Source organism: Uloborus diversus, unplaced genomic scaffold (genome assembly GCF_026930045.1).
Source record: "Uloborus diversus isolate 005 unplaced genomic scaffold, Udiv.v.3.1 scaffold_1136, whole genome shotgun sequence".
Taxonomy (NCBI): Eukaryota; Metazoa; Arthropoda; class Arachnida; order Araneae; family Uloboridae; genus Uloborus; species Uloborus diversus.
In genome coordinates, this window is record NW_026557806.1 from 21,138 (window position 1) to 34,072 (window position 12,935).

A 12,935-nucleotide genomic window follows, 5' to 3' on the forward strand; every position below is an offset into this window, starting at 1 on the left:
TTCTGTAAAAAGTTATGTGTGGTCATATATAAAAAAATCTGTGAGTGAACAACAAATCTCCCCCTTTTCCCAGCCTTAGGGTAGGATTTTTTTCTCCAAATTTATATGAGACCAACTTCAGGGTATAACCTTTCCAATAAAAAAAGAATTATCAAAATCGGACTATTTTGTAAAAAGTTATGTGTGGTCATACATTAAAAATCTGTGAGTGAACAACAAATCAACCCCCTTTTCCCACCCTTAGGGTAGGAATTTTTTTTCAAAATTTTTATGGGACCACTTTCGGGGTATACCTTTTCCAATAAAAAAAGAATTTTCAAAATCAGACCGTTCTGTAAAAAGTTATGCTTGGTCATACATTAAAAAAAATATATATATATACGTGTCGAATTGAGAACCTCCTCCGTTTTTTCGTCGGTTAAAAAATTATCCCAACTGTTGAAAAACTGTTCTAATTAGTGTAGTGTAAAATTGTATTAAGAAGAAAATCGAAGACTCGTGTACCCACCAGGTCTCGAACCTGGGACCTTCCGCGTGTGAAGCGGATGTGATAACCACTACACCATGGGTACTAACGGCTACCACTCAAAAATCTAAAACATAAACAATAGTATTTTTTCCTGCGTGTTTCAAAAAGGAAGTAATTTAACTTTGTAAATAATGAAGTTCAAACACTAAGCCTTTGAAACATCAAGGTAAAAAAATGCTTGTCTTAAAAAAATTATTTATAAACAATCAGCTATTAGAAACGAATCGTCACGTTGTATGGGAGTGGCGAACGTGGTGTTTATTTAACTGAAGTATTAACGTCTACTACCCCTAATACAAATTAAAAGAGAAAGTAAATAAAAAAAACTCAGCTGTATTGTTACTTATTATGTTAGGAAAAGGAAGTAATATTAAAATTCCTTAACTTTCGTACTTAGCTAAAATTATACCACTCTTGTACCCACCAGGTCTCGAACCTGGGACCTTCCGCGTGTTAGGCGGATGTGATAACCACTACACCATGGGTACACACTGCGCGAGGTTTTGAAGGGGAACATAAGTAGTTAAATTAAATACTTTTTTTCACAAAATTAATCTAAAAAATCATCCCAACGGTTGAAAAACTGTTCTAATTAGTGTAGTGTAAAATTGTATTAGGAGAAAATCGAAGACTCCCGTGTACCCACCAGGTCTCGAACCTGGGACCTTCCGCGTGTGAAGCGGATGTGATAACCACTACACCATGGGTACGAATGGTTACTACTAAAAAATCTGAAACATACACAATAGTATTTTTTCTTGCGTGTTTCGAAAAGGAAGTAGTTTAGCTTTGTAAATAATAAAGTTCAAGCACTAAGCCTTTGAAACTTCAAGGTAAAAAAAATGCTTGTCTTAAAAAAATTATTAATAAACAATCAGCTATCAGAAACGAATCGTCACTTTGTATGGGACTGGCGAACGTGGTGTTTATTTAACTAAAGTATTAACTTCTACTACCCCTAATACAGATTAAAAGAGAAAATAAATAAAAAAACTCAGCTGTATTGTTGCTCATTATGTTTAAAAAGGAAGTAATATTAAAATTCCCTAATTTTCGTACTTAGCTAAAATGACTCCACTCTTGTACCCGCGAGGTCTCGAATCTTGGACCTTCCGCGTGTTAGGCGGATGTGATAACCACTACACCATGGGTACACACTGCGAGTATTTTTGAAGGGGAACATAAGTAGTTAAATTAAATAATTTTAAACACAAAATTAATCTAAAAAATCATCCCAACGGTTCAAAAACTGTTCTAATTAGTGTAGTGTAAAATTGTATTAAGAAGAAAATCGAAGACTCGCGTACCCACCAGGTCTCGAACCTGGGACCTTCCGCGTGTGAAGCGGATGTGATAACCACTACACCATGGGTACTAAGGGCTACCACTCAAAAATCTAAAACATAAACAATAGTATTTTTTCCTGCGTGTTTCAAAAAGGAAGTAATTTAACTTTGTAAATAATAAAGTTCAAACACTAAGCCTTTGAAACTTCAAGGTAAAAAAAATGCTTGTCTTAAAAAAATTATTGATAAACAATCAGCTATCAGAAACGAATCGTCACTTTGTATGGGACTGGCGAACGTGGCGTTTATTTAACTAAAGTATTAACTTCTACTACCCCTAATACAGATTAAAAGAGAAAGTAAATAAAAAAACTCAGCTGTATTGTTACACATTATGTTTAAAAAGGAAGTAATATTAAAATTCCCTAATTTTCGTACTTAGCTAAAATGATTCCACTCTTGTACCCGCGAGGTCTCGAACATTGGACCTTCCGCGTGTTAGGCGGATGTGAAAACCACTACACCATGGGTACACACTGCGAGTATTTTTGAAGGGGAACATAAGTAGTTAAATTAAACAATTTTAAACACAAAATTAATCTAAAAAATCATCCCAACGGTTGAAAAACTGTTCTAATTAGTGTAGTGTAAAATTGTATTAAGAAGAAAATCGAAGACTCGTGTACCCACCAGGTCTCGAACCTGGGACCTTCCGCGTGTGAAGCGGTTGTGATAACCACTACACCATGGGTACTAACGGCTACCACTCAAAAATCTAAAACATAAACAATAGTATTTTTTCCTGCGTGTTTCAAAAAGGAAGTAATTTAACTTTGTAAATAATAAAGTTCAAACACTAAGCCTTTGAAACTTCAAGGTAAAAAAAATGCTTGTCTTAAAAAAATTATTGATAAACAATCAGCTATCAGAAACGAATCGTCACTTTGTATGGGACTGGCGAACGTGGTGTTTATTTAACTAAAGTATTAACTTCTACTACCCCAAATACAGATTAAAAGAGAAAGTAAATAAAAAAACTCAGCTGTATTGTTACTAATAATGTTTAAAAAGAAAGTAATATTAAAATTCCCTAATTTTCGTACTTAGCTAAAAAGATTCCACTCTTGTAGCCGCGAGGTCTCAAACCTGGGACCATCCGCGTGTTAGGCGGACGTGATAACCACTACACCATGTGTACACACTGCGGGTGGTTTTGAAGGGGAACATAAGTAGTTAATTTAAATAATTTTAAACACAAAATTAATCTTAAAAAAATTATCCCAACGGTTGAAAAACTGTTCTTTTTAGTATAGTGTAAAATTGTATTAAGAAGAAAATCGAAGACTCGTTTACCCACCAGGTCTCGAACCTGGGACCTTCCGCGTGGGACGCAGATGTGATAACCACTACACCATGGGTACACACTGCGAGAGGTTTTGAAGGGGAACGTAAGTAGTTAAATTAAATAATTTTAAACACAAAATTAATCTAAAAAATCATCCCAACGGTTGAAAAACTGTTCTAATTAGTGTAGTGTAAAATTGTATTAGGAGAAAATCGAAGACTCCCGTGTACCCACCAGGTCTCGAACCTGGGACCTTCCGCGTGTGAAGCAGATGTGATAACCACTACACCATGGGTACGAAGGGTTACCACAAAAAAATCTGAAACATACACAATAGTATTTTTCTTGCGTGTTTTGAAAAGGAAGTAGTTTAACTTTGTAAATAATAAAGTTCAAACAATAATCCTTTGAAACTTCAAGGTAAAAAAAAATGCTTGTTTTAAAAATATTATTGATAAACAATCAGCTATCAGGAACGAATCGTCACTTTGTATGGGACTGGCGAACGTGGTGTTTATTTAACTAAAGTATTAACTTCTACTACCCCTAATACAGATTAAAAGAGAAAGTAAATAAAAAACTCAGCTGTATTGTTACTAATTATGTTTAAAAAGAAAGTAATATTAAAATTCCCTAATTTTCGTACTTAGCTAAAATGATTCCACTCTTGTACCCGGGAGGTCTCAAACCTGGGACCTTCCGCGTGTTAGGCGGATGTGATAACCACTACACCATGGGTACACACTGCGGGTGTTTTTGAAGGGGAACATAAGTAGTTAATTTAAATAATTTTAAACACAAAATTAATCTTAAAAAAATTATCCCAACGGTTGAAAAACTGTTCTTTTTAGTATAGTGTAAAATTGTATTAAGAAGAAAATCGAAGACTCGTTTACCCACCAGGTCTCGAACCTGGGACCTTCCGCGTGTGAAGCAGATGTGATAACCACTACACCATTGGTACGAAGGGTTACCACTAAAAAATCTGAAACATACACAATAGTATTTTTCTTGCGTGTTTCGAAAAGGAAGTAGTTTAACTTTGTAAATAATAAAGTTCAAACAATAAGCCTTTGAAACTTCAAGGTAAAAAAAATGCTTGTTTTAAAAATATTATTGATAAACAATCAGCTATCAGAAACGAATCGTCAGTTTGTATGGGACTGGCGAAAGTGGTGTTTATTTAACTGAAGTATTAACTTTTACTACCCCCAATACAGTTTAAAAGAGAAAGTAAATAAAAAAAACTCAGCTGTATTGTTACTTATTATGTTAGGAAAAGGAAGTAATATTAAAATTCCCTAATTTTCGTACTTAGCTAAAATGATTCCACTCTTGTACCCACCAGAACTGGAACCTGGTACCTTCCGCGTGTTAGGCGGATGTGATAACCACTACCCCATGGGTACACACTGCGAGAGGTTTTGAAGGGGAACGTAAGTAGTTAAATTAAATAATTTTAAACACAAAATTAATCTAAAAAATCATCCCAACGGTTGAAAAACTGTTCTAATTAGTGTAGTGTAAAATTGTATTAAGAAGAAAATCGAAGACTCGTGTACATACCAGGTCTCGAACCTGGGACCTTCCGCGTGTGAACCGGATATGATAACCACTACACCATGGGTACGAATGGTTACCACTAAAAAATCTGAAACATAGACAATAGTATTTTTTCTTGCGTGTTTCAAAAAGGAAGTAGTTTAACTTTGTAAATAATAAAGTTCAAACAATAAGCCTTTGAAACTTCAAGGTAAAAAAAATGCTTGTTTTTAAAAAAATATTGATAAACAATCAGCTATCAGAAACGAAGCGTCACTTTGCATGGGACTGGTAAACGTGGTGTATATTTAACTGAAGTATTAACTTCTACTACCCCTAATACAAATTAAAAGAGAAAGAAAATAAAAAAACTCAGCTGTATTGTTACTTATTATGATAGGAATAGGAAGTAATATTAAAATTCCCTAATTTTCGTACTTAGCTAAAATGACTCCACTCTTGTACCCACGAGGTCTCGAGCCTGGGACCTACCGCGTGTTAGGCGGATGTGATAACCACTACACCATGGGTAAACACTGCGAGAGGTTTTGAAAGGGAGCATAAGTAGTTAAATTAAATAATTTTAAACACAAAGTTAATCTAAAAAATTGTCCCAACGGTTGAAAAACTGTTCTATTTAGTGTAGTGTAATATTGTATTACGAAGAAAATCGAAGACTCCCGTGTACCCACCAGGTCTCGATTCTTGGACCTTCCGCGTGTGAAGCGGATGTGATAACCACTACACCATGGGTACGAATGTTTCGCACTAAAAAATCTGAATCATACACAATAGTATTTTTTCTTGCGTGTTTCAAAAAGGAAGTAGTTTAACTTTGTAAATAATAAAGTTCAAACACTAAGCCTTTGAAACTTCAAGGTAAAAAATGCTTGTTTAAAAAAATTATTGATAAACAATCAGCTATCAGAAACGAATCGTCACTTTGTATGGGACTGGCGAACGTGGTGTTTATTTAACTGAAGTAATAACTTCTACTACCCCTAATACAAATTAAAAGAGAAAGTAAATAAAAAAACTCAGCTGTATTGTTACTTATTATGTTAGGAAAAGTAAGTAATATTAAAATTCCCTAATTTTCGTACTTAGCTAAAATGATTCCACTCTTGTACCCACCATGTCTCGAACCTCGGACCTTCCGCGTGTTAAGCGGATGTGATAACCACTACACCATGGGTACACACCGCGAGAGGTTTTGTAGGGGAACATAAGTAGTTAACTTAAATAATTTTAAACACAAAATTATTCTAAAAAAATTATCCCAACGGTTGAAAAACTGTTCTTTTTAGTGTAGTGTAAAATTGTATTAAGAAGGAAATCGAAGACTCGTGTACCACCAGGTTTCAAACCTGGGACCCTCCGATGTGTAGCGGATGTGATAACCACTACACCATGGGTACGAAAGTTTGCCACTAAAAAATCTGAAACATACACAATAGTATTTTTTCTTGCGCGTGTCAAAAAGGAAGTAGTTTAACTTTGTAAATAATAAAGTTTAAACAATAAGCCTTTGAAACTTCCAGGTAAAAAAAATACTTGTTTTAAAAAATTATTGATAAACAATCAGCTATTAGAAACGAATCGTCACTTTGTATGGGACTGGCAAACGTGATGTTTATTTAACTGAAGTATTAACTTCTACTACACCTAATACAAATTAAAAGAGAAAGTAAACAAAAAACGCAGCTGTATTGTTACTTATTATGTTAGGAAAAGGAAGTAATATTAAAATTCCTTAATTTTTGTACTGAGCTAAAATGAATCCACTCTTGTACCCACCAGGTCTCGAACCTGGGACCTTCCGCGTGCGAAGCGGATGTGATAACCACTACACCATGGGTGCGAATGGTTACCACAAAAAAATCTGAAACAAACACAATAGTATTTTTTCTTGCGTGTTTCAAAAAGGAAGTAGTTTAACTTTGTAAATAATAAAGTTCAAACAATAAGCCTTTGAAACTTCAAGGTAAAAAAAATGCTTGTTTTAAAAAAATTATTGATCAGCTATCAGAAACGAATCGTCACTTTGTATGGGACTGGCGAACGTGGTGTTTATTGAACTGAAGTATTAACTTCTTCTACCCCTAATACAAATTAAAAGAGGAAGTAAATAAAAAACTCAGCCGTATTGTTACTTATTATGTTAGGAAAAGGAAGTAATATTAAAATTCCTTAATTTTCGTTCTTAGCTAAAATGACTCCACTCTTGCACCAACCAGGTCTCGAACCTGGGACCTTCCGCGTGTTAGGCGGATGTGACAACCACTACACCATGGGTACACACCGCAAAAGGTTTTGAAGGGGAACATAAGTTGTTAATTTAAATAATTTCAAACACAAAAATAATCTAAAAAAATTATCCCAACGGTTGAAAAACTGTTGTATTTAGTGTAGTGTAAAACTGTATTAAGAAGAAAATCGAAGACTCCCGTGTACCAACCAGGTCTCGAACCTGGGTCACTCCGCGTGCGAAGCGGATGTGATAACCACTACAACATGGGTACGAACGGTTATTGCTAAAAAATCTGAAACATACACAATAGTATTTTTTCTTGCGTGTTTCGAAAAGGAAGTAGTTTAACTTTGTAAATAATAAAGTTCAAACAATAAGCCTTTGAAGCTTCAAGGTTAAAAAAAATGCTGGTTTTAAAAAAATTATTGATAAACAATCAGCTATCAGAAACGAATCGTCAATTTGTATGGGACTGGCGAGCGTAGTGTTTATTTAACTGAAGTATTAACTTCTACTACCCCTAATACAAATTAAAAGAGAAAGTAAATAAAAAAACTTAGCTGAATTGTTACTTATTATGTTAGGAAAAGGAAGTAACATTAAAATTCCCTAATTTTCGTACTTAGCTAAACTGATTCCACTCTTGTACCCACCATGTCTCGAACCTGGGACCATCCGCGTGCAAGGCGGATGTGATAACCACTACACTATGGGTACACACTGCGAGAGGTTTTGAAAAGGATCATAAGTAATTAATTTAAATAATTTCAAACACAAAACAACTCTAAAAAAATTATTCCAACGGTTGAAAAACTGTTCTATTTAGTGTAGTGTTTAATTGTATTAAGAAGAAAATCGAAGACTCCCGTGTACCCTCCATGTCTCGAACCTGGGACCTTCCTCGTGTGAAGCGCATGTGATAACCACTACACCAAGGGTACGAACGGTTAACACTGAAAAATCTAAAACATACACAATAGTATTTTTTCTTGCGTATTTTAAAAAGTAAGTAGTTTAACTTTGTAAATAATAAAGTTCAAACAATAAGTCTTTGAAACTTCAAGGTAAAAAAATGCTTGTTTTAAAAAAATTCTTGATAAACAATCAGCTATCAGAAACGAATCGTCACTTTGTATGCGACTAGTGAACGTGGTGTTTGTTTAACTGAGGTATTAACTTCTACTACCCCCAAATACAAATTAAAAGAGAAAATAATTAAAAAAACTGAGTTGTATTGTTACTTATTATGTTAGGCAAATTAAGTAATATTAAAATTCCCTAATTTTCGTACTTAGTTAAAATGATACTACTCTTGTACCCATCAGGTCTCGAACCTGGGACCTTCCGCGTGTTAGGCGGATGTGATAACCTCTACACCATGGGTACACACGGCGAGAGGTTTTGAAGGGGAACATAATTAGTAAATTTAAATAATTTCAAACACAAAATTAATCTAAAAAAATAATCCCAATGGTTGAAAAACTGTTCTATTTAGTGTAGTGTATGATTGTATTAAGCAGAAAATCGAAGACTCGTGTACCCACCAGGGCTTGAACCTGGGACCTTCCGCGTGTGAAGCGGATGTGATAACCACTACACCATGGGTCCGAACGGTTACCACTGAAAAATCTGAAACAAACACAATAGTATTTTTTCTTTCGTATTTCAAAAAGTAAGTAGTGTAACGTTGTAAATAATAAAGTTCAAGCAATAAGCCTTTGAAACTTCAAGGTAAGAAAATGCTTGTTTTAAAAAAATTCTGAATAAACAATCAGCTATCAGAAACGAATCGTCACTTCGTATGCGAAGGCTAACGTGGTGTTTGTTTAACTAATGTATTAACTTCTACTACCCCTAATCTATACATATAATAAAATAAGATGTTTGTGTGTGTGTGTGCGGCGCGCTTCCCGGGAAAACGGTAAGGCCTAGAAAGATGAAATTTGGTATACAGATTCATTTTTTGCCGAAGATGTGCACCTCGGGCTTCGATTTTTGATATTTTAATTAGAAAAAAAGTTATTTAATGTTTTATGTGTTTTTTGCTTTTTTTACCTCACAGACCCCGAACCAATTGCCCCAAACAAAATTTTTTTGTACTATAGTGTAGGAAACTTAATTTTAAATATGATGAATGAAAAAATTTTGAAGATAAAGCAATTTTTGTATTTTTTATGAATTTTTGAAAAAACCTTCAATTTGCATATTTTTCTGGATTTTATATTTTTCTAATATCATCGTACGAGAAGTATCAAAGCCTTATTTCTAAAATTTTAGTTGGTAATATTAAAAACATTTCGCCCTCTTCAGGAGAAAAAAGTTCTTAAAAATACGCAATAGTTTTTTTTTTTTTACAATTTTTTTAATGCTAAACATATCACGTCTTTCCTCGTCATCGGTCGAAAAAAGCGTTCTTCAATCTTTTATGCCTCTGACGTCACTACTTAGATTTCGATTCGATATTTACGACAGAATTTTAATCGCAAACAATGTTAATCTTTTTTTTTTTTTACTATATAGCTTACTTCTGCATTTATGATGTGATGACCACGTGTTTTTTCGGCAGCGCTTGCTTTTTTCTTTCTTTTTTTTTATTTACGGATTGCATTTTTTTCTTTTTCCATCCCCCCCCCTCCCAGCTGTACGTTTTGCTCTATCTATATTACGCTACATTTCATAGTTGTGCGCATTTAATTCAATGAAAACAGCGAGTTTTTTTTCTTTGTCACTTTCTTTACTTTTTTACTTTTTGCACACTACGGGGAATTTTGGAGATAACTTTATTTTTTCTCTACTTAAATAAAAAAAAAGTTGTTTTTTGAGTGTTCTTTGTTTTTATTAGAAAATGAGCGGGGAGGTTAAAATAAATAGAGATTTATAAGAAAATTGAGAGATAAATCGTAAAGGTAGATAGCCACCGAAGGCGGCAATCTTGGTGTAAAAATGTGAATGGCAGAAAAAAAGATAGAGATGGATTGTTCAATACTGCTGCCAAATTTATTTAAACAGCCGCCGAGGGCGGCAGACTTGAAGTTAAAAGGTAAATGACAAGTAAGATAAACAGCCGCCGTAGGTGGCTACTTGCATAGAAAGGTGAATGGCGTAAGAAGGCGAACCAGCTGGTCGCCGCAGGCGGCTAGTACAATATAATCTAAAAAACACAACATTAATCTAAAAAATTTATCCCAACGGTTGAAAAAACGTTCTATTTAGTGTACTGTATAATTGTATTAAGAAGAAAATCGAAGTCTCCCGTGTACCCACCAGGTCTCGAACCTGGGACCTTCCGCGTGAGAAGCGGATGTGACAACCACTACACCATGGGTACGAACGGTTAACACTGTAAAGCATAGTAATCCACTGGTTTATCAACGTTGTTTTAAAATAGCTCCAATGTTTTAATTGCACCTTCTTTTATGAGATTTTAAAAATAGAAATAAAATATTTGGTTTGTTTTCAATAATCAAATTGCCTTAATCAGTAAATAATCCTATGAAACTAACTAAAATTTATCGAAGTATGTTTAGAAAAAGAAAAACAATCCGACTCGATTTCAAGCAAGATTTTCTTTTTTTTTCTTCTGAAGACATATTCCCAAATACAAGCAGTAAAGCTTGCTTTGAAATTCCTTTCTGATTCAAACTGTTTTGTTGTAAGAAAATAAAGTGGAAGGGTTGACCACAAGACACCAAGGGGGACACCTCCTTAGGGATTCGACCTCTCCCAGGCTGTCTCTGTTGTTCCTCTCTCAGCTGGGGGCTTTTAGTTGCATGCACAAAAGTATCCTTTTGGGAAATAGGGGATTAGCCGCAAGTTTTGATCTTCTGTAATCATTTATCTTTAAAATACTTCCCACGCTTGAGCAACTGATATCTGGACACTCAGAAGGGATTTAAAAGTCAGAGTTATGATAAAAGAACCGACCGGCTCTGTGTTTATTGGTCGTTTTGAAGGGTCACAATATATCAAAAGGAACCGAAGAATACTTTTTATCCTCTTAGAAAATCATTCCCACAGTTAAAGCGTTTTTGTCTATTCAATTCCCATGCTCACATGTTGAATCGATCAGTCAATTGTTTGAAGAATGTTTTGTTGAGCCTTTTTGAAAGATAGATCTTCTTACATTTTACAGTTTTGATTTCTTAAGTGTATAAAAAGAAAAAAAAATCATATACTGAGATAAAAACAAAAAGAAAAATAAACCAATAAAATAATTAGTGTTATAAAAATAATTGCTTTTCGTCCTATCCTCTATTTTTTATTATTTTCCCGTTATTTAGTGTGTAAATTTAATGAATATTTTAGCATATATTAGCAACCTCGTATTTTATTGCAATACTTAATCTAGTACCTAAAAATTAATAAAGCGGAGCGATTTTCGAATGCAAGCTCAACAGCAAAAACAACATTAAAATCCCGATAGCAAAATGGGGAGAAAAGTGCTGTTACAACGTAGCAAAAAGCAACTCTGTTTGTTATCTGCGGCATGCGCGTTAAGGGGTTTCGGGCTGGTCATGGAATGGGTTAAGAAAGAGCATAGTTCAATTTATTTTGTATTTTAACCGTGCTGTTAACTGATGAATACGTGCTGCCATCTAAGTCATAACGCTTCAAGCAGCCTGCGGTAACAAATTGTAAAAATTTTCAAGAATAAAAAAATGTTTCTTCAATATCCTTATATATTATTTCTGTAGCCTGTTTTTTGTTTCTACGCGAGATCTTCTTCAATTCTCGATCGATTTCTTTGATTTACCACTCATTTTAAAGCTTATGGTGTCTAAAAATTATTTTTTCCGTTAAAAAAAACCTGTTTTAAAGCCCCGGACTGAGGTTTTCGGATAAATTTATAAGTTTAACTTGCTCCGTGATCGGCAGAGCAGAATAGCTTGATTGGCAGAGCGTTCGACTGGTAACCAGAAGAACGAGTGTTCGAGCCCCGTCCCGGATGATCTGCATCGAAAAATCAGACAAATATCATGCATTACATGGACACTTACAAATAATAATTAACCTAAATGAGGGAATAAAATAAATGAGGTAGGAACGTTCCTTGCTTTTAGAATAAGTTGAAGTAATCTGTAGCTCAATTGATTCTTAATTACAAGGTTTTTGTTTTGTTTTTTAAAGCTTTGGTTCAGGTCAGAAAAATAAAGCATGATGTAAACGAAAATATAAGTATCAGGTTTACGATTTCAGACTACAATGGAATATTTTTTGTTCAGATAAAAATCGTATACTAAAATGTAGATCTTCTAATGACAGTTTTTGACTCTTTGGACAAAAAAAAAATACTACCCCAAATTGTAAATTACGCTTTTCATTTAGTTAACCTATGAATATTTATTAGAATACGAAGAAAACATTAAAATTACTAACAACTTGATGTGTAAAATATCCTTTTTTTTTCTTCTTTCGGCAAAAAACAAATAGCCAGTCACATTTTTACTACATTCAAAAAAGCTGCGCTTAAAAAACGAACATAGTTCAACTGATTTTGTATTTTAACCGATCGTTTAAATGATGAACACGTACTGCCATCTAAGCCATAACGATTCAAGCAACCTGCGATAACAAATTGTATAAATTTTCAAAAACAAAAACACTTCTCTTCAATATCTTATCTTATATACTACTTCTATGGATTATTTTTCTGTTGGTATACGAGATCCTTATATTTTATTTCTGTAGCCTGTTTTTTGTTCCTACGCGAGACCTTCCTCAATTCTTGATCGATTTCTTTGATTTACCCCTCATTTTAAAGCTTATCGAACTGGCGGATGACAAAAATCAGACCTACGGTCGAAAAATCAATTTTTTCGGAAACGCCCCTTGCTCTTGCATAACCTTGATGTGGTCTGTAGTTGTTATGCAGATTTTCTTTTCTTTTTTTTTATTCAAAATTCTAATAAAATTTCCAATTTTTTGCACCGCTTTCGGCAAAAAAAAAATCATAATTAAACCTTTTTTTTAAAATAATAAAGC

General features: G+C 34.0%; 15 non-coding genes across 15 annotated transcripts; all 15 read right to left on the reverse strand.

Annotated features, from left to right (window-relative positions):
* Positions 1-499: 499 nt before the first annotated feature.
* On the reverse strand, positions 500-572 carry Trnav-cac (transfer RNA valine (anticodon CAC)). Its single transcript has one exon. It is a non-coding gene; the product is annotated as a tRNA-Val (tRNA).
* A 372-nt stretch (positions 573-944) lies between these two features.
* Positions 945-1,017, reverse strand: Trnav-aac (transfer RNA valine (anticodon AAC)). The gene has a single exon. It is a non-coding gene; the product is annotated as a tRNA-Val (tRNA).
* Positions 1,018-1,166: 149 nt separating this feature from the next.
* On the reverse strand, positions 1,167-1,239 carry Trnav-cac (transfer RNA valine (anticodon CAC)). Its single transcript has one exon. It is a non-coding gene; the product is annotated as a tRNA-Val (tRNA).
* A 592-nt stretch (positions 1,240-1,831) lies between these two features.
* Positions 1,832-1,904, reverse strand: Trnav-cac (transfer RNA valine (anticodon CAC)). Its single transcript has one exon. It is a non-coding gene; the product is annotated as a tRNA-Val (tRNA).
* A 592-nt stretch (positions 1,905-2,496) lies between these two features.
* Positions 2,497-2,569, reverse strand: Trnav-cac (transfer RNA valine (anticodon CAC)). Its single transcript has one exon. It is a non-coding gene; the product is annotated as a tRNA-Val (tRNA).
* A 594-nt stretch (positions 2,570-3,163) lies between these two features.
* Trnag-ccc (transfer RNA glycine (anticodon CCC)) lies at positions 3,164-3,236 on the reverse strand. Its single transcript has one exon. It is a non-coding gene; the product is annotated as a tRNA-Gly (tRNA).
* A 149-nt stretch (positions 3,237-3,385) lies between these two features.
* Positions 3,386-3,458, reverse strand: Trnav-cac (transfer RNA valine (anticodon CAC)). The gene has a single exon. It is a non-coding gene; the product is annotated as a tRNA-Val (tRNA).
* Positions 3,459-5,385: 1,927 nt separating this feature from the next.
* Positions 5,386-5,458, reverse strand: Trnav-cac (transfer RNA valine (anticodon CAC)). The gene has a single exon. It is a non-coding gene; the product is annotated as a tRNA-Val (tRNA).
* A 369-nt stretch (positions 5,459-5,827) lies between these two features.
* Positions 5,828-5,900, reverse strand: Trnav-aac (transfer RNA valine (anticodon AAC)). Its single transcript has one exon. It is a non-coding gene; the product is annotated as a tRNA-Val (tRNA).
* Positions 5,901-6,490: 590 nt separating this feature from the next.
* On the reverse strand, positions 6,491-6,563 carry Trnaa-cgc (transfer RNA alanine (anticodon CGC)). The gene has a single exon. It is a non-coding gene; the product is annotated as a tRNA-Ala (tRNA).
* Positions 6,564-6,927: 364 nt separating this feature from the next.
* Trnav-aac (transfer RNA valine (anticodon AAC)) lies at positions 6,928-7,000 on the reverse strand. Its single transcript has one exon. It is a non-coding gene; the product is annotated as a tRNA-Val (tRNA).
* A 597-nt stretch (positions 7,001-7,597) lies between these two features.
* Positions 7,598-7,670, reverse strand: Trnaa-ugc (transfer RNA alanine (anticodon UGC)). The gene has a single exon. It is a non-coding gene; the product is annotated as a tRNA-Ala (tRNA).
* A 596-nt stretch (positions 7,671-8,266) lies between these two features.
* On the reverse strand, positions 8,267-8,339 carry Trnav-aac (transfer RNA valine (anticodon AAC)). Its single transcript has one exon. It is a non-coding gene; the product is annotated as a tRNA-Val (tRNA).
* Positions 8,340-8,488: 149 nt separating this feature from the next.
* On the reverse strand, positions 8,489-8,561 carry Trnav-cac (transfer RNA valine (anticodon CAC)). The gene has a single exon. It is a non-coding gene; the product is annotated as a tRNA-Val (tRNA).
* Positions 8,562-10,208: 1,647 nt separating this feature from the next.
* On the reverse strand, positions 10,209-10,281 carry Trnae-cuc (transfer RNA glutamic acid (anticodon CUC)). Its single transcript has one exon. It is a non-coding gene; the product is annotated as a tRNA-Glu (tRNA).
* Between the last annotated feature and the right edge of the window lie 2,654 nt (positions 10,282-12,935).